Below are 22,079 nucleotides of genomic sequence, written 5' to 3'. Positions count from 1 at the left end.
AATAATTCTTCCACTAACCTTCACCCAGTGGCATCAGGAGGGGGGGGGGGGTTGCTGACTGGGGCTATAGCCCTGAGTGAGCCCCCAAAATGCCCCGGGTCTGGTATTGCTTATTTAAAATTATTAGCCCCGAGTCCTAAGGCCTGGGGTTGGCTGGGAACTTGGGTCTACATACCTCAGCAGTGAAACATCCCATCCAGCATCCAGTGATAGGTGGGCAAGCCGGGGGCGGCCGGAATGAGAGTGAGTGGAGCTGTCACAATGAAGCACTGATGTTGGGGTGGGCATGTATCTGAATTATACACTGCTGTTGGTAGACATACAGTAGTTACCATTGGTCCCGCCCCATTCCTCCCCGTCCAGCAATGTATACACTCCTCCGATACTGGCTGAACAAAGGGGGGGGAGCCCCGCATATCGGCCCTGCCCATCCCTGACATCACTGCTTCAATTTGATAGGTCCAATCACTCTCATTGCGGCCGCCCCCGGCTTGCCCACCAATCCCTGGATGTCTTGGATAGATGTTACACTGCTGCATGTGCTGCTGTATGCTGTACTCATTTATTTATGTTCCAACTAATGCCTGCTAATCAAGATTTTAAGATGAGTGTGCTATATTTAACTAATTGGTGTCTTTGTAGTTCAACTAATTCCTGAACCTCGCACCCCGTAAAACGCATTCCTGAACCTTGCATCCCATACAACGCATTCCTGAACTTTGCACCCCGTATAAGGGATTCCTGAATCTTGCACCCCGTACAATGCATTCCTGAACCTTGCATGCCGTAAAACGCATTCCTGAACCTTACACCCCGTACAATGCATTCCTGAACCTTGCACTCTGTACAATGCATTCCTGAACCTTGCACTCCGTACAATGCATTCCTGGACCTTGTGTCCCGTACAATGCACTCCTGAACCTTGCACCCCGTACAACGCATTCTGGAACCTTGCACCCCATACAATGCATTCCTGAACCTTTTACCCTGTACGAAACGCATTCCTGAACCTTGTAATCTGTACAAATCTGGGGGGGGGGCTGTGTAATGAAAAAGGGTCCAGAGGTGTGAGAGGGGGGCTCAGTAATACAAAAGGGGTCCAGAGGTGTGGGGGGGGGTGTGTAATATAAAGTGGTCCAGTGGTTTCGCCCCATCAAAATGCTCTAATTGGTGTTACACTTACCTTTAATCCAGCGCCAGGCAAAGTTTTGCCTGGCGCTGATCTTCACCCCGTACAATGCACTCCTGAACCTTGCACCCCATACAATGCACTCCTGAACCTTGCACCCCATACAAGGCACTCCTGAACCTTGCACCCCGTACAACGCATTCCTGAACCTTGCTCCCCGTACAACGCACTCCTGAACCTTGCACCCCATACAATGCATACCTGAACCTGCACCCCGTACAATGCACTCTTGAATGTTACACTCCTGAATGTTGCACCCCGTACAACGCACTCAAATGCACTCATGGATCTAAATGTATATGTTGTGTCCCAGGGACAGTGGAAGAATGGAATTCTCCTCAATGGGACCACAAAAGCAAAAGGTAAAATGGCAGGGGATCTAACCCTACCCTACTCTGTCCAAAACTATATAAAAAAAAAAAGATCTACATATGCTTTAAACATACCAGACCACTTCTTTTAAATTTTGGCCATGCCTCTTCAGAGGACACAAGCCAAACACAATAATGATAATACAGACTGAGGCTTTACACCCAAATCATGGAGTTTTATTAAATCCCGTTATCCATCATCCAATTTATATTTTTATTCTTCACAAATACAATGTGCAAGCAGCCTCAACATTTTACAAAATGTTCATTAAACGTGACTTTTTCTCATCACAAAGTCTCTTGGCACTTCACGTTTTTCACAAGCCCTATTATTTTCTCCTTCTAATTATATCCAGCCAAGAAGACGGCGGTTTTAAAGAAAACACTCCGGAGCGCGTGTAAACTTTCCTGTTCTCCCGGAATATCAACAGCAAGTAGACTTATGACAGAACATGATGAAGGAAGATTTGGAACCCACGATGTGTTCTGTCACGCCGCTGACATCCTTTAAAAAGAGCAACTTGACAAGCCGTTAAAATAATTTGATGCGGTTTACATTTGGCTGAAAATGATACACTGTGCTTTGACACATCTTTGAAAACGCTACTTATGTTTGCTATTGTTTATGGGAACAGACAGATGCAGAAACCGTGTTCAACAACTGCTTCATTTGCTTGTCTGTGTTTAAAAAAATAAAAGAAATACTTATTTTCAGCTCTTGTTATACAGGTATATACAAGTAAAATGTCTGTTTGTTTAATCGCAGAATGTGTGGGAAAAAAAATAATAAAATGGCAATGTAAGCATTTCAAAAATAGTTTTATTTATGAGTTTTAGTTATGAAAAATTAAATATATGTTAATTTCAGAGTGCCTTATGATTATTATGTGCAACAAGGCTTTTGTATAGGATACATCAATCCTTGCATTTTTCTCAATGAATAAAAGGTGTGCTTCAATTGGACAAGGTGTGGAAGTAGGGCAGTAACATCATCATTTCCACCTAGTCCACACTTTAAAATTGCGCACGCTCGTGGAATGGCGACAAACTACGGTACTTAAAAATCTCCATAGGCAACACTTTAAACATTTTTACAGGTTACCTGTTTAGAGTTACAGAGGAGGTCTACTGCTAGAATTATTGCTCTAACGATCTCCATGATACATTACATGTGTGGTGCAAACACCGTTTGCATATGCGGGTGTGACTTAAGTATGCGTTTGTTTCTGCAGGTGAGCTGGGAGGGATGGGGCACTTTAGTTTTTTTTTTTTTTTTCCCTTATTTTACTTTTTATTTTTTATTTACACTGTCCCCTTATTTTTTATTTATTTTTTATCACTTTTCTTCTTATTACAACGAATGCCACACCAGAGAGGCAGTGGGAGATTAGGGAAGTTAACAAGTGGCTGAGGAGCTGGTGTAGCTCTATGGTAGGGATGGATTGCACCTAAATGGGGAGGGTGCAGCCGTACTGGGTGAAAAGATGGCCGGAAAGTTAGAGGGGCTTTTAAACTAGGTGATGGGGGGGAGGGTACAGATGTAGAATTAGCCAGTGGAAAGCAAGATTCAGAGGGCACAAATGGGGACATTAGCGGTAGGGTGTTCAGAGCTCCTAAACCCAGGGTGGGTATGGGGAAAAATCACAAGAGCAGCCTAAAAACATCAAATGAGGATATATGTAAATGGCCAAAATTACAAGGTTTGTATACCAATGCCAGAAGCCTGCCCAACAAGATGGGAGAGCTGGAGCTACTGATGTTTGAGGAGGACTTAGATTTTGCGTGGATTACAGAGACTTGGTTCGACAACTCTCATGATTGGATGGCGACCATTCGGGGGTATTCCCTTTATCGCAGAGATAGAGAAGGTAAAAAAGGGGGAGGGGTATGTCTGTATATTAAGAACAGTATACAGGTAAATATGAGAGATGATATTAATAATGGAGCTTTGGATGAGGTAGAATGCTTATGGGTAGAACTTCAAAGGGAAGGCACTGTGGGGAAGGTAATAGTGAGCGTATGCTATAGGCCCCCCAACCTGAGGGAGGAGGGGGAGGCGGACCTCCTTTCACAGATTGGATTGGCAGCAAGGATAGGAAATGTCATTATAATGGGGGACTTTAATTATCCAGATATAGACTGGGCAGAAGGAACCGCACACTCAGCCAAGGCTCGGCAGTTCCTAAATGTTTTGCAGGACAATTTCATAAGAAACAATGCGGTACTTGACCTACTGATTACCAACAATACAGACCTGCTCATGGATATAGAAATACGGGGCAACTTAGGAAACAGGGACCATAGGTCAATTAGTTTCAGTATTATTCATAGTAATAGGAAACATAAGGGTAATATAAGAACACTGAATTTCAAAAGAACCAATTTCCCAAAATTGCGCTCTCTGCTAGAAAATATCAAATGGGATAGAACCCTGGGAACAAAGAACAAAGAGGAAAAATGGGAGTGCTTCAAGAGCATACTAAACAAAGGGATTGACCAGTGCATTCCAAAGGGAAATACATTTAAAAGAGCAAAACTAAACCCTGGGTGGCTAAACTCCAACTTAAAAATGCATATTAGTGCTAAAGAAAAGGCCTTCAAAAAATACAAGACTGAGGGGTCATTGGCAGCATTCAGGCATTACAAAGAGTGTAATAAGAAATGTAAAGATGAAATCAGGGCAGCTAAAATAGAACACGAGAGACATATAGCGGAAGAGAGTAAAATGAACCCCCAAAAATTATTTAAGTATATAAACAGTAAGAAAGCGAGGCCAGAACACATTGGCCCCATAAAAGATGACAAGGGAGATTTGGCCACAGAGGACAGGGAAAAGGCGGGAGTGTTAAATAAATTCTTCTTTTCAGTCTTCACAAAAGAATTGGGGGGCTACACTAACTCAGCTTGTAAGGCCAAGCTAAATAACACACCTCAGGAGATACCGCCATGGCAAACAGAAGATAGACTTAGAACTAAAAACAAACAGGTGTGGCGCTGAAGAAATATCAAATGTAAACTGCAAAGTTCTTATCAACAGACAGTCCAAATCTGTATCATATATTCCAATAGGAGAAAACGACAGGGTGCTCCAAAAGTACTTCAAACTTCAATCACCATGTGTAAGGAGAACCGCCACCACAAGTAAAGCTGGCCTCTTACCATAATGAATTGACCCCCATTACAGAGATCAATAGTAGCCTGTATGAAATCCAATAATAGACCGGTATCAGAGCCTTCATCGACCACTTCACTCCCAACGGTACAGAGTTACATGCAAAGAAGAGGGACAACTCCCATAGCATAATACTGCATAAACCGCTTTATTATTATCACAATGACAAGTGGCAACTCACGTTTTGAAGTAAAAGTACAGGCATGTAAAGTTCAAACAGACCGGAGCTTCCCTGCAGCTTGTTTCCTGCCAACAAAATGGCCGCCGCGTCTCCCTCGTGGACTCAGCGTGACGCACCGCAGGTTCCTCCTACGCGTTTCGTTATAGGTTAACATCGTCAGGGGGTGTGGCCTGCGGTGATCGTCCGTCATTTATACGCTGAGAGGCAAAGGGGAGGGCTGGATTAAGGGCAGGTCCCGACCCCGGAAGTAAAGCGCTTGATACGCAAACAACCAGGGACAGGAAGAGCATATCTGAAGAATCATGGCTAATATAGTACGGACCGTGCGTGTCAAGGAACGGAACCGGAACTAAGCCATGTACAAACCACGACCAGGAAATACAATATGCGATTCACATGCATACCGGCACACGGAATCACAATTAATCATACAACATATCCAGATACAGATAATTCAGGTATATGTTGAAAAGGTCGAGGAGTGTTCCATCAAAAAAGGATAATTGTACTTCAAGCCCAAAAGGGCTAATATAGCCAATATACGAGAATGTTCACAATGAGCCACAAGGGGACATTGGCGCCATCTTCTGGCCACAGAACAAATCAACAGGGAACTCCGACATACCATATAATTTATAAAACAAATGACAAACAATTACATAAAAACTGTTAAAGGGAAAAAATTTTTATGCATTTCAAACATATAGCATCTTTAATATATTAAAATATTAAAAAAGTTTTAATTAAAAAACAGGCTGTAAAGGAGAATTGATTGTGAACATCATTCAAGAATTGTTGATAAAAGAATTGATGTCCCAATCTATATTGAGCCCATGGGGGGCATAAGATTTAAGTCGATATATCCAGCTGGTCTCTAGTCTGGAAACACCTCTCGTTAGATTACTACCCCTCCAATCACCAGAATATTTATCAATCCCCATATACATGGTGCCTTTAGGATCACTATTATGGCATGAGGCATAATGCCTTGACACGCTATGCTTGGGGAAGGCCTTGATGATATTGGCCACATGCTCGTTCAATCGCACATGCAATTTGCGTATCGTGCGGCCCACATAATCTAGGCCACACGGACAGCGCAACAAATACACAACATATCGTGTAGAGCATGTGATGAAGGGTTTTATCTTAAACTCCTGCTGTGTAGCATTTGAGCGAAAGGATTCTACTCTCCTCGATCTGCATATGTTGATTTTACATATTGGACACTTCCTACATGGATAAAAACCTCCTCTTTGCTGGAAAAAGGAAACTGTCCTCGGAGGATTTACGATGTTTGGGGCTATCTGGAGTCGTAGCGGAGGCACACCTCTAAAGATGACCTTCGGTGTGTCTGGTAGGATTGATCCTAAAACACTGTCACCCTTCAAAATGTGCCAGTGCTTCTGGATTATCTTCCGTACCGAGAAATGCTGAATAGAGTAGGAGGAGAAAAACGCATGCTGAAAATCATCATTCTCTCTGCGTACTCGAGGCTGTAAAAGCTCCTCTCTGTCACGGCTATCAGCCCTTAACAGGGCTTGCTGTAACTCCTCCTCTCTATAACCTTTCTCCAAAAATTTAGACTTCAGTATAAGAGATTCACGCAAAAAATCTGACCTGTTGGAACAGTTCCTCTTTAACCTGAGGAACTGACTGACAGGAACGGACTTAAGCCATGACACATGGTGGCAACTAGATGTATCGATAAATCCGTTCCTGTCAGTCTCCTTAAAAAACGTGGAGGTCTCCAAAGTATTACCCACCACTTTTATATTCAGGTCCAGGAAGTGAATTTCTGTCTTACTGCTCTCATGAGTAAGTCTAATGCCCCTATCATTGTCATTGAGCATCAAAATGAAATTGTCCAATGAAGTCGTATCACCATTCCAAAGGAGGAGGATTTCATCGATGTACCTCCGCCAGAGAATGATCTCCGGCCTAGGAACGCCACCGATGACATCCTCCTCCCACTTGGCCATGAATAAATTGGCCATGCTGGGCGCAAATTTTGCGCCCATGGCCACACCCTTATTCTGTTTATAATATGTTCCTCCGAACCAGAAATAGTTGTGGGCCATAGCATAGTCCAATAATAACAAAATAAACTGGTTTTGAAAGTTTAGGAGAGTGCCCTGATCAAGAAAGTATTCGACTGCCTCCCTTCCATGTTGATGTGAAATCACAGTATAGAGGGAGGACACATCAGCCGTGACCAAGGTGTAACTGTCCTTCCACTCTATACTGTTGAGGGTATTGATGACTTGAGTTGAGTCCCTCAAAAAAGAAGGGGTCTTGGTAACCAAGGGCTGCAGGAAAAAATCGATGTATTTACCCACCCGGGAGGTAACTGAATTGATGCCACTCACAATCGGCCTCCCGGGTGGGTTCACCGCATCCTTGTGCACCTTGGGCAGGTAATACATGATGGGCACTTTCGGTGCGGATGGAATCAAGAAGGATTTCTCCTTCTTAGTTAACAGCTTTCGCTGAAAGCCATCCTCAACCAGTTGTACCAGCTCTTTTTTGTAAGCCATAGTAGGATTCCCACCAAGGGGAATATATGTATCTCGGTCGGAGAGCAATCTCATCATCTCCCTGTTATATGCCGAGGTGTCCAAAATAACAATACCCCCCCCTTTATCGGCTGGCCTTACAATGATGTCTTTCCGCTCGGTAAGAGAGCGTAGACCCTCATCGAACACACGTTTATGGTGTGTTTTTGCTAAGGTCAACCGATCCAGATCCCTGGCCACCGAGTCCCGAAAAACGGATAACGTCGGGGCCATGGGGCCTGGAGGGTTAAAGAGGGAGGCATTTGAGAAGGGGGTATTTCTGACTCCCATGGTATAATTTAACCTGGGAACAATGGGATTCCCCATCATATGTCTCCTAATACTTAGCTTGCGCACGTATTTTTGTAAATCGATAAACGTATCGAATTTACTAAGGGGACGAGGAGGGGCGTATTTGAGTCCATGATTTAATACACATTTTTCGGCATTGGATAGGGGAGCAGAGCTCAGATTGAACAAACCCTTATCCCTTAGCGCCGCCTTCTTTTTGTTGCGGACCCGCCTCCCCCCTCTGCTCCCTCTCGTGCGTTTTTCAGCCTTTTGTTTTTTGGAGTACCGCCCCGAAAAGGAGTATTATCATAGTTTTGAGAGGCATATCCACTGGTATTAGGATAATTTGGAAGATTCTGTTGACCACCAAAATTCTGACTCCACTGGTTGTCCCTACTATTTTGGTAATATGGTGCCCTAGGCTGCAGGAGAGGCCCACAGGATCTGTGCCTGCCACGATACAAGATCAAACTACAGCATCTCCCCTCCCACTGGTTGATCCAATGGAGGGCATAGAACAAGTTGTTCAGAGCGGAAAGACATCATTGTAAGGCCAGCCGATAAAGGGGGGGGTATTGTTATTTTGGACACCTCGGCATATAACAGGGAGATGATGAGATTGCTCTCCGACCGAGATACATATATTCCCCTTGGTGGGAATCCTACTATGGCTTACAAAAAAGAGCTGGTACAACTGGTTGAGGATGGCTTTCAGCGAAAGCTGTTAACTAAGAAGGAGAAATCCTTCTTGATTCCATCCGCACCGAAAGTGCCCATCATGTATTACCTGCCCAAGGTGCACAAGGATGCGGTGAACCCACCCGGGAGGCCGATTGTGAGTGGCATCAATTCAGTTACCTCCCGGGTGGGTAAATACATCGATTTTTTCCTGCAGCCCTTGGTTACCAAGACCCCTTCTTTTTTGAGGGACTCAACTCAAGTCATCAATACCCTCAACAGTATAGAGTGGAAGGACAGTTACACCTTGGTCACGGCTGATGTGTCCTCCCTCTATACTGTGATTTCACATCAACATGGAAGGGAGGCAGTCGAATACTTTCTTGATCAGGGCACTCTCCTAAACTTTCAAAACCAGTTTATTTTGTTATTATTGGACTATGCTATGGCCCACAACTATTTCTGGTTCGGAGGAACATATTATAAACAGAATAAGGGTGTGGCCATGGGCGCAAAATTTGCGCCCAGCATGGCCAATTTATTCATGGCCAAGTGGGAGGAGGATGTCATCGGTGGCGTTCCTAGGCCGGAGATCATTCTCTGGCGGAGGTACATCGATGAAATCCTCCTCCTTTGGAATGGTGATACGACTTCATTGGACAATTTCATTTTGATGCTCAATGACAACGATAGGGGCATTAGACTTACTCATGAGAGCAGTAAGACAGAAATTCACTTCCTGGACCTGAATATAAAAGTGGTGGGTAATACTTTGGAGACCTCCACGTTTTTTAAGGAGACTGACAGGAACGGATTTATCGATACATCTAGTTGCCACCATGTGTCATGGCTTAAGTCCGTTCCTGTCAGTCAGTTCCTCAGGTTAAAGAGGAACTGTTCCAACAGGTCAGATTTTTTGCGTGAATCTCTTATACTGAAGTCTAAATTTTTGGAGAAAGGTTATAGAGAGGAGGAGTTACAGCAAGCCCTGTTAAGGGCTGATAGCCGTGACAGAGAGGAGCTTTTACAGCCTCGAGTACGCAGAGAGAATGATGATTTTCAGCATGCGTTTTTCTCCTCCTACTCTATTCAGCATTTCTCGGTACGGAAGATAATCCAGAAGCACTGGCACATTTTGAAGGGTGACAGTGTTTTAGGATCAATCCTACCAGACACACCGAAGGTCATCTTTAGAGGTGTGCCTCCGCTACGACTCCAGATAGCCCCAAACATCGTAAATCCTCCGAGGACAGTTTCCTTTTTCCAGCAAAGAGGAGGTTTTTATCCATGTAGGAAGTGTCCAATATGTAAAATCAACATATGCAGATCGAGGAGAGTAGAATCCTTTCGCTCAAATGCTACACAGCAGGAGTTTAAGATAAAACCCTTCATCACATGCTCTACACGATATGTTGTGTATTTGTTGCGCTGTCCGTGTGGCCTAGATTATGTGGGCCGCACGATACGCAAATTGCATGTGCGATTGAACGAGCATGTGGCCAATATCATCAAGGCCTTCCCCAAGCATAGCGTGTCAAGGCATTATGCCTCATGCCATAATAGTGATCCTAAAGGCACCATGTATATGGGGATTGATAAATATTCTGGTGATTGGAGGGGTAGTAATCTAACGAGAGGTGTTTCCAGACTAGAGACCAGCTGGATATATCGACTTAAATCTTATGCCCCCCATGGGCTCAATATAGATTGGGACATCAATTCTTTTATCAACAATTCTTGAATGATGTTCACAATCAATTCTCCTTTACAGCCTGTTTTTTAATTAAAACTTTTTTAATATTTTAATATATTAAAGATGCTATATGTTTGAAATGCATAAAATTTTTTTCCCTTTAACAGTTTTTATGTAATTGTTTGTCATTTGTTTTATAAATTATATGGTATGTCGGAGTTCCCTGTTGATTTGTTCTGTGGCCAGAAGATGGCGCCAATGTCCCCTTGTGGCTCATTGTGAACATTCTCGTATATTGGCTATATTAGCCCTTTTGGGCTTGAAGTACAATTATCCTTTTTTGATGGAACACTCCTCGACCTTTTCAACATATACCTGAATTATCTGTATCTGGATATGTTGTATGATTAATTGTGATTCCGTGTGCCGGTATGCATGTGAATCGCATATTGTATTTCCTGGTTGTGGTTTGTACATGGCTTAGTTCCGGTTCCGTTCCTTGACACGCACGGTCCGTACTATATTAGCCATGATTCTTCAGATATGCTCTTCCTGTCCCTGGTTGTTTGCGTATCAAGCGCTTTACTTCCGGGGTCGGGACCTGCCCTTAATCCAGCCCTCCCCTTTGCCTCTCAGCGTATAAATGACGGACGATCACCGCAGGCCACACCCCCTGACGACGTTAACCTATAACGAAACGCGTAGGAGGAACCTGCGGTGCGTCACGCTGAGTCCACGAGGGAGACGCGGCGGCCATTTTGTTGGCAGGAAACAAGCTGCAGGGAAGCTCCGGTCTGTTTGAACTTTACATGCCTGTACTTTTACTTCAAAACGTGAGTTGCCACTTGTCATTGTGATAATAATAAAGCGGTTTATGCAGTATTATGCTATGGGAGTTGTCCCTCTTCTTTGCATGTAACTCTGTACCGTTGGGAGTGAAGTGGTCGATGAAGGCTCTGATACCGGTCTATTATTGGATTTCATACAGGCTACTATTGATCTCTGTAATGGGGGTCAATTCATTATGGTAAGAGGCCAGCTTTACTTGTGGTGGCGGTTCTCCTTACACATGGTGATTGAAGTTTGAAGTACTTTTGGAGCACCCTGTCGTTTTCTCCTATTGGAATATATGATACAGATTTGGACTGTCTGTTGATAAGAACTTTGCAGTTTACATTTGATATTTCTCCAGCGCCACACCTGTTTGTTTTTAATTTTTATGGGGATCTATTGTTCTAATTCTAGATCTATGTGTTGGCAGCTCATTCATTTACTGTTGGATTTTTTACTCATTTACTTTTTCAGATGTGCGCAACATACCACACCATTTAGACTTAGAACTAAACTAGAGAAAATTAACATAAATAAATCACCGGGAGCGGATGGCTTGCACCTGAGGGTTCTTAAGGAGCTCAGCCACGTGATTGCCAGACCATTATTCATGATTTTTAAGGATAGTTTCCAGACGGGTATGGTGCCAGCTGATTGGAAAAAAGCCAACGTGGTACCAATATTTAAAAAGAGGCCGAGATATATCCCGGGTAACTATAGGCAGGTCAGCCTAACATCAGTAGTCTGCAAGATTTTGGAGGGGATGTTAAGGGACCACATACAAGACTTTAGTAATGAAAATGGTATTATTAGTAGTAATCAGCATGGATTCATGAAAAATCGTTCTTGCCAAACCAATCTATTAACCTTCTACGATGAGGTGAGCTGCCACCTAGATAAAGGTAAGCCTGTGGATGTGGTGTATCTGGACTCTGCAAAGGCCTTAGACACCGTTCCCCACAAACGCTTACTGTTCAAACTAAGGAAGGTAGGTATGGACCATAAGGTGAGTACCTGGATAGAGAACTGGCTCCAGCGGAGAGTGCAAAGGGTGGTGATTAATGGGGAGTACTCGGATTGGGCGGGTGTGGAAAGTGGGGTCCCCCAGGGTTCTGTCCTGGGGCCAATCCCGTTTAATTTATTCATAAATGATCTAGAGGAGGGGATATCTAGTACAATCTCAGTATTTGCAGATGATACTAAACTAAGCATACCAATATCTTCTATGCAGGATTTGGAAACCTTACAAGCGGACCTGAACAAAATAATGGGGTGGGCAACTACATGGCAGATGAGGTTTAATGTTGAAAAATGTAAAGTAATGCACTTGGGTGCCAGAAACCAGAAAGCAAGCTACTCACTAGGGGGGGGGGAATCTCTGGGTGAATCTAAGATGGAAAAGGACCTGGGGGTACTGGTAGACAACAGGCTTGGAAGTGGCATGCAATGCCAAGCTGCTGCAAGCAAAGCCAACAGAATACTAGGATGTATAAAAAAGGGGATTCACTCCAGAAATAAAGAGATTATTCTCCCTCTCTACAAGACTCTGGTCTGGCCACATCTGGAGTATGCTGTCCAGTTCTGGGCACCGGTCCTCAGGAAGGATGTGCTGGAACTGGAAAGAGTCCAGAGAAGGGCGACAAAAATAATTAGGGGAATGGAGGACATCAGCTATGAGGAAAGACTAAAAGCACTGAACCTATTCTCTCTGGAGAAGAGACGATTGAGGGGGGATATGATATCAATGTACAAATACTGTACTGGCGACCCAAGCATAAGGAACAAACTATTCAGAAAGGGAATACAATAAGACACATGGCCACTCACTAAAACTAGAGGAAAGGCGGTTTAACCTTAATGTATGTAGGGGGGTCCCTGTCAGAGCAGTAAGGATGTGGAATTCTCTTCCGCAAACAGTCGTATCAGCAGGGAGCATCGATAGTTTCAAAAAACTATTAGATGGGCACTTTAAAGACCACAACATACATGGGTATACAATGCACGGTTAACAGCAAACACACACATACATCATAGGTTGAACTGGATGGGCGGATGCCTTTTTTCAACCTCACTAACTATGTTACTATGTAAACATCCCTTGTAATATAAATAAGCATGACAGGTCCTCTTTATTGAGAGATCTGGGGTCAAAAAGACCCCAGATTTCTCATTTACCTTTAAAAGCACAAAAAAAATACATTTTGCCTTTAAGGGGAAAAAAAAAATCCCATGTTTATGCCTGAGAGGTGGAAGTGATGTCAGATGTCGCTCCGGTCCTCCAAGGACATAGAGCTGAGTTGGGGCTATCTTGCCCTCACTTGGCTTCCTGCCTAGCTATTGGCCGCACTGAATCAATTCTTGGATTACCAACGGTTCTGGTAAGCCAAGGAACCACCAGGAAGAAGCAGGGGGTGGGCACCTCTCCTGCAGCCTATAAAAGTGATCCAGTGGCGATTCCGCCACCGAGATCACTTTTATCCGAAAGCCCACCGCCTTACTAAGAAAATGATATAGGGGTTATGGTAGCTAGCTGCTGCCATAATCCTGGTATTTAAGGTCAAAAACATGATGTATATTTATAGTTAGGCGATTGGCAATTGACTATAGTGATGATTGCTATCTTCTAAGTCCTATGCCAAAGAGGCTTCCCTGCTGCCTAATAACCACAAGGGTTTGCTTGTCTGGGACTTATTCCTTGAGAACTCCTAGCATTTTTTTCTCCTATAAAAGCCACCCAATAAACACATGTCACAATCTTTCTTACCTTCAAGCACTTACTCACTTGGGTCTATAACCCACCACTAAAAATAATAATTATGTACAACATCTTGTATGTGTGATGCAACAAATTATTTTTATTAAACAGAAAATATTTTTATATCTTGTATATAATTTACCTGCCTCTAAAGTCCCACTTTACTTGGCGTGAGGTACCAACCCATATACATAATGAATGAAATAAGTGAATAGGCAAAGTTGGCAATGTTACCGCCCCCTCTCACCACCTCATTCAATCAGTGAACACCTTAAATTGGGAAAAACGCAAGGCATATTGTGAAATGGCATCAGTGTACATTTTTTTTTTTTTTTTGTAAAACCTGTGGTGTGCAAAGCACACTCTCAGACTAGCACCCGGTGCAAAAAAAAAAAAAAGGTGCAAGCACAAAATGTGAGAACACAAAAAAAGTGCACAGGGTATACACATTGTCCTTCTCCTCCAAAGAAGGGCCCTGATCCTGATCCCCGGGGCGAAAGGCTCCTAAGAGGGATTGAGGTACTAACATGGCTCACCTGGCCAAAATCCAGTGGGACCCTGTTCTCTGGGAAAACTGCCAAAACAGCCCACCCCAAGTACTAGGTGGGGCTACCCCGAAGGGAGACCCCATGAGAGATGGTGAACCAGGCCAGAAGACCGTGTCCACCTCCTCCCAAGACTTTCAGTGCCAAATGGGCGACTTCCCTGTTATTACTACGTAACAGGGCAACAGGACAGGACCTGGAAGATAGCAGTGTTTACTGTGGTAACTGAGATCACTAGAGTGATTTCCAGCTTCCAAGGGGATCCCACAGGTGTGGCAAATGCATACTTACATTGGTCCAAACTTAAACAATTTACCTGAATCAGATTGGAATCCTGCGAGCTACCCCCCCCCCCCCCCTAATCTAGATTTTACAACTGCCGCAAACACCTCACTCCTCAGAAAGTGCTCTGTGCTATAAATACAATAAATTGCGCAACACTATTTATTGTATTTATTAAACAATATACCTATGCTATAAAATACATATCTGAATGTTCAACTTTAAAGCGGAGTTCCGGCCCCAAAATCGACATAGTCGATTTTGGGCCATCCGCTTGCTTCTATGTCACCTGAAACAGAAATGGATAATTGCGATTTTTTTTTTTACTTACCTTGTAATTGCAGAAAAATATACTCACCTTTCTATCAATTCCTCCCTCGGCTGCCACGGCCGGCACCGTCACTTCCGCTTTGCAATGATTCCTGGGAGCTGAACATCATCGCTCCTAGGAATCAATGCGCCTGCACCGGCCCCGACGTCAGTTCTGGTTCAGGCGCATCATACCTTGCTAAACAGCTTCTGGGCATGCCCAGAAGCTGTACAGGGATGTGTAACGCTCCTGCGTTTTTGTAGTAGGCTGGATTTGCAGCTGCAGAATCTCCACTCAGTAGTCATGTAGAGATGTGTTGAATAACCAGATCCAACTCTCCAGACTCATCACTGTGGGCTTGTCAGCTTCAGCATACAGATATACACACTCAATAAGATGTTCCTGGAGTGATAGGATGTATATAACAGTATGAAGATGATCTGCTGAAGGGACAGGTGTGAACAGTGACAGAGATGGTAAGCACTTGATAGAAATGTTTAGGAGAGTATTAGATGGTATTAGGTAGAATGCAGATAGGTTAGTAATCGAGTATGGTAACAGGTGGTAAGGACAGCAGATGACAAATACAGGATAGACTAACCCAGTGCAAGGATAGATGGTAGTAGACTCAAGAGCTAGCAATCTATGTAACAGTGCAGATGATAGATTTAGTATGCATAGATAGTAACAGTCCTTTATGTGCAGAGGTAGATAGTGTAAGTAAGGTTATGGAGGATTCCCCTGTGGGGTACTTATCACTAGTAAAGTTAGTAGTAGCAGGGTCCAGTAGTAAGGGAGTGATCCAGTAGCGAGATACAGGGATCGGTAGCGAGGTTCCGGTCTGTTTCCAAGTAAAAGGGAATAGCTGGAGGTTCCGGTAGCAAGGTAAGCTTGTAAGCATGTGGACACACGGCAGGGTGAGAGTGAAAGCAGTAAGCCAAGAGTGATCGGGTAGCAAGATACAAGATCAGTGAGTGAAACAAGTTCAGGTAGCGAGATACAAGAGCGAGTGACATCAGGTATGGCTGCTTTGCTGACGGCTTGAACGAACCAATCATGCGGTTAGAACGAACGATGTGAGAGAGAACGCCGGCGGTTGAAATAGCCGCTCTGCGGCGCTCGGCGATGACGTCATCCGTCTTAAAGGTGTATGCGTACCACCTAATTAGAAAGGTGGGACGCATATTTGAAAGAAAAGTGGAAAATAAGGGTACCAGAGGTACCAGAATCTTACAGGATGACGCTGCAGCCCCGGAAGTGACGGGCCGGCGCAGTGCATCGTGGGACTGAAGAGGACGGAAGAGGACACAGAAGAGGATCGCGCTGGCTTCAGCTGCCCACACGTGAAATGGCAGCTTTGGAACTAAATTTTCAAAGTAAATATTTCTTCTAAAAGGTAAGTGCGAATCGGGACAGATCAGAGGCTAGCCATTGTGGAATGTACTAGCCCTGACTGTCCCGGGGGTATTTTCATTGAAATTTTTTTTTGGTGGCCGGAACTCAACTTTAAGTGAACTGGTAATGGACCCCTTACCCGCTTCTCTTCCATTTCAAATGCTCCAAACCCAATCCTTACTGGAGAGGAGACCATATAAAAACTATAAAAGAACATCACATGACCACAGCAGCCCAACTGACTGGCTGCTTGTGCTGCTTTTTCCTCTTCCTGGCTATGCAGGGATTGGCAAGAGGCTAATACTAAGTCAAATTAGGGCATTTACACTAAATTCATAAAAAATAAAAAAATTTCCACTCTACATTAACATTAATATTAGAAAAGGGGGACTAACCATAAATCCTGTACCTAGGATAGACCTTATAACCAGTTCAATGAGGGGATTCAAATAAAAAAGCTATCTACTGCAGACATCTGCTCACCATTGAGAATCTGAGTATAAGATTACAGATTTTCTCATTGCCTTTTCTGCAGCCTTGAAATACAGAACATGACATTATTTAAAATACGAAGAAAAGATTTTGCACCGCAGAAGGCCTTGGCCCCAACCCCTTCTTTATATTCACAATCCATACTATTACCTCATCTCGCTGGTTATATAACCCAGCACTTTTTGTGCTGCTTAAAATTTCAGACCGTGTGCTTTAATGGAGCCAATTATGCATGTTATTAAACTAATTTATACAGGCACTAGCACCGAAGCAGTATCGGTAGAAGTAATTTACCCAATAATACAGTCTTTTTTAATAATTTCCTTCTAAAGTGCTTGTTCCCAGAGACATTAAAGTTATTACGTATATATTTATTCCAGATGAAATATTAGTTTACAAATAATTTTCTGTTATTACCTTGTAGCACATATTAAGTTGAGCACCTTATCAAATTAAGATTTAAAAAAATAAATAAAAAATAAATAATAAAGAATGTTATTTTCCCATCCAACCAAAAAAAGTAGTGCAGTACAACTCCTGTTAAAGGTGTAAACAAAACTAAGCGTCATTCCACTATTAAATGAATGTTCAAGAGTAAATTCTACATGATCAGTTTATCACATTCACCCACAAACAAGTTTGTTTTTTTAATGCCTTTGCCTTGATAGAGATTTCCAGACTGTTTTCTCAATGTCTAGGTGAAAATAGTCTACGTATATTATATGGTCGGAGGCTTGTGGACACCTAGCCATCACGCCTATGGTGTATGAGCTTGCTGGACACCCCATTCTAAAATAATGGATATTAATGTGGAGTTTGCCCCCCCCCCTCCCCTTTGTGGCTATAACCTCTACCAACCTTCTGGAAAGGCTTGCCACAAGATTTTGGAGTGTATCTGTGGGAATTTGTGCCCATTCAGGTCAGGTGCTGATGGAAGACTAAAGACCAGTCTTATAATCAGAATTCCAATTCACCTCAAATATGTTTAGTTGGGTTGAGGTCAGGAGTCTGTGCAGGATCCTCAGGTTCCTCCACACCAAATTCATCAAACCTTGTCTTTAGGGAGTTGGCTTTGCACCTAGGCACACAAAGTTTATTGAGACGTGACTCCATGTTGTGTGGCACCACATCCAATTGATGAATAGGAAAAATGTGTAGGATTTTGAAGGTAGCCAACATAAATCCCATAGGGAGAAACCAGTACTCAAAACTGTATTCAAATAAAAAGTATTTATTATAACATAGTAAAAGTAATTAACCGGTTGCCGACCGCCGCACGACTATATACTGCGGCGGTCAGCCCCGGCCAGGCAGAGTGACGTATGGATACGTCACTCGCCTGTCACTGACTTGCGAGCCTATTGCGGGCAGGCGCGCGCCCGCCGAGGCGCGCGCCCGCCGAGGCGCGCGCCCGCCACGGCTCGTTCACAGACAAGTCAGTGCGTGTGTCCGGCGGACTCGATGTCCGCCGGTCACACTACGATCGCTCCTGTGAAGGGAGAAAGGCGGAGCGGCTTATGTAAACAAGCCGCCCGTCATTCTCCCTGGTGTAAAAATGAAGATCAGACGGTTCTACTATGTAGAACCGTTGATCTTTGCTTTTACACCAATAGCCATGTCCCTGCACAGTTAGAAACACGCCCCTAGGACACACTTAACCCCTCCCTGTCCAATAAAGTTAACCCCTTCCCTGCCAGTGTCATTTTTGCAGTAACAGTGCATATATATAGCACTGATTACTGCAGTAATGTCACTGGTACCCCCAAAAGTGTCAAAAATGTCAGTCAAGGGTCCGATCTGTCCGCCGCAATGTCGCAGTACCGCAAAAAAAATCGCAGATCGCCGCCATTACTCGTTAAAAAAAAAAACACCAAAAATGACAAAAATCTTTCCCTTTGTTAGTAAACGCGATAACTTTTGCGCAAACCAATCAAAATACGCTTTTTGCGATTTTTTTTACCAAACATATGTAGCGTAAAACAATTTGGCCGAAAATGTTAAAAAATTTTGATTTTTACATTTTTTTGGGGGGGGAATTTCATATAAAAAAAGTGAAAAATATTGTTATTTTTGCAAAAATTACGCTCTTTTTTTGTTTATAGCGCATGATCAAAAAATCGCACAGGTGATCAAATACCACCAAAAGAAAGCTCTGTGTGTGGGAAAAAAAGGACGTGATATTCGTTTAGGTACAGCGTCGCACGACCGCGCAATTGTCCGTCAAAGTCACTCAGTAAAAAATCGCAAAAAAACCCCTGGTCTTTTAGCAGCCAAATCCTCCGGGGCTTAAGTGGTTAAAACCAACACATGGAAAATGTATTGAAAAGTGCTGTGTGACATCTTCCTAAAGCACAAGAACCAATTACATGCCTATTATGTGCCAAGATCTGGTATATGTAAAGGCAGATACAAAGCAAAAAGAGAAAAAGTAGGGGCTTTGAGAGGCCAATTGGGAGAAGGAGGACCAAAATACAACCATATAAAATAAAATAATTGTATTAATACATCTAAAACAATGTACACAATTTAGGGACACAAGAAAAAAGTCCCATACAAAAATTACAAATAAGATAAAAGACGCAGTACAGCAATATGTTCCCTATATAGGGAAATATGGAATACTTCATGCAGATGTTGATGCAAGTCTCTGATGACACTCGGTTTGAGGGTCCCAATAAGCCAACGTGTTTCGAATAAGGCTTCGTCAGGGCCAGAGAGACTGAACAAGACCGATATTTCTGCAGTTACATATATATAACAGACACAGAAAACAAAATATTATTCAAAAAAATAACATAATACATAACATAGATGTTGAACATATCTAATTGCATCATACTATAAGACCAGTGCCTATGTAAATCCTGTATACCCTGATACACAGATACGGCGATGGTATCAAGTGTCCAGGCCAAACAGGATTCTAGTGAATCATATGCAAAAGGATCACTACGAGTTTGGCTTACAGCTTTCTCAGTAGATCCTATTGGTGCTGGGAGATACAGCATGATTACCATATGATTTACAATGCATACATTTATTTTCACAACATTAATGTACAACATTACATTTTCAATTAAGCATATAACAAATATCCAATTAGAGAATATATATATATATATATAATACATATTTAAACATGTTTATTTGAATACTGATAGGTACCTACCAAGACCCAAAGGGGAGGACATAAAGCACCCAAACCAGCTGGGTAGAATGGAAGGTGGTCACCCGCAGGAGCCGTTCCGAGAGGGATGCACACCAGGCACTATATAGCCATATCATGGGAGTCCTGCCCTGAGACCACACAAACCCACCAAAGGCAAACAACCATGCTGGAACCGAAAAGGGCCTTCACTAAAATGTTGGCACAAGGTTGGAAGTGCACAGTTGTGTAAAATGTCTTTGTATGCTGTAGCATTAGGAGTAGCCTTCACTGTTAATGCCTAACCCAATAAATTGGAGGGGTGTCAACTTTTGACCATATACTATATTTGTAGTTAGCAGATATTTCCATTCCCATTTCACTCTTGATACACGACCATGTCCTTCTCTTCTCCTCTTATATCTTTTTAATTTTGGCATAGACATAATTTGCTGCTAGCCAACCTCCCCAAAGGGGGAACCAATCACTGTCCAACCATCATTATCTTCCCCCTCTTTCAGAGAGAAGCAACGTCCCAAGTGCCTGATTCCTCATCCATCCATATTTGATAAGCATGTATGCTCAGTTGAACTAAGCATGTATGTAATGCTCCAGCAGCTAATGAACACGCCCATAGTTGGTTAGAACATACCAGTAACACCAACTGTTTCTTTGTGTGTACAATTCCTTTAACTAATAGTGTTCATTTTTAAAATATGAGGAATGATTTAATTTTAAGTCTAGACCTATCCCTAGACAACGTTATCTATGATGAAACGCATAGAGTGGGGCCTACGACAGTGATGTCATCACACAATTGCTCTGATTGGTCTATTCCATTGTTTGAGCCTGGAGCACGGAGAGAAGCCCGCAGAAATGCCGCAGACTTCAGATGTTCGTTTACGTCTTTTATGAGGACATTCATTATTGGATTTTGTAAGTTCAATCATCGATTTTATTAATACAGCGTTATTAGATTACTGCACTACGGTAGCGATTTTCTATTTTTGTTTTTGAGAAAGGATTGAGTCTTCTGAGTTTTTCTAGGGTACATGGTTTGAGGGAGAACTTCTTCCCTGGGCCTGATTAGACCACCTATAGTCTAGTGGTCAATATATTCTGGTAAGCAGGCTTTGATACTCACTTTGGGTGTGAAGTTGTTTTGAACACCCCTTATCTACAATATTCATCACCCTTTCCATTGGTGGTGTTTCTTTTTTAACAGGGATCAATGATTTAAGACTCTGCAGTCTATCTTCCCCATGGACTTTGTTTCTCCTCTTTATTGATTTATATGTATTTTTCATGCATACTTATGAATTTTATTCATTGTGCCTATTTTTTTTACTTTAGCGCTGCACTTTATTTTCTGTATACTGATTTGGAGTATGTATCTTTACTGAGTGCCGGAAGCTCCTTTTTACTCTAGTGCAATACTTTTTCTGTTTTTTTATTTTATATAATTCTAAGAAGCAACTTGGAGTTTTCAAATTTCCCAGAAAGATAAAGCCATTTTAGGCTTGTGATAAGGGTGTATTTGTTTGGGTCCAGTGAACGGTGATTGAAATTTGGCAAAACCAAACTTAGCAGCTAATCCTACCAAGATTGGACTTGTCTACTACTTCCAGGCCACCTCCTGTTTTCCAGGTTGTCATATTGCATTGAATTGAATATAAACAAACATTGGCTGCAGATTAACCACTTAAGCCCCGGAAGATTTTACCCCCATTCCGACCAGGGGATATTTTGCGATTCGGCACTGCGTGACTTTAACGGACAATTGTGCGGTCGTGCGACGCTGTACCTAAACGAATTTGGCGTCCTTTTTTTCCCACAAACAGAGCTTTCTTTTGGTGGTATTTGATCACCTGTGCGATTTTTGATCACGCGCTATAAACAAAAAAAGTGCGTCAATTTTGCAAAAATAACAATATTTTTCAAATTTTTTTATATGAAATTCCCCCCCCAAAAAAATGTAAAAATCAAAATTTTTTAACATTTTCGGCCAATTTGTTTTATGCTACCTATGTTTGGTAAAAAAAATCGCAAAAAGCGTATTTTGATTGGTTTGCGCAAAAGTTATCGCGTTTACTAACAAAGGGAAAGATTTTTGTCATTTTTGTTGTTTTTTTTTAACGCGTAATGGCGGCGATCTGCGATTTTTTTTGCGGTACTGCGACATTGCGGCGGACAG

Source organism: Pelophylax lessonae (assembly GCF_965119305.1).
Source record: "Pelophylax lessonae genome assembly, chromosome: 9".
Taxonomy (NCBI): domain Eukaryota; kingdom Metazoa; phylum Chordata; class Amphibia; order Anura; family Ranidae; genus Pelophylax; species Pelophylax lessonae.
The sequence above is the reverse complement of the archived record's forward strand: the minus strand, read 5'-3'. Positions refer to the sequence as shown.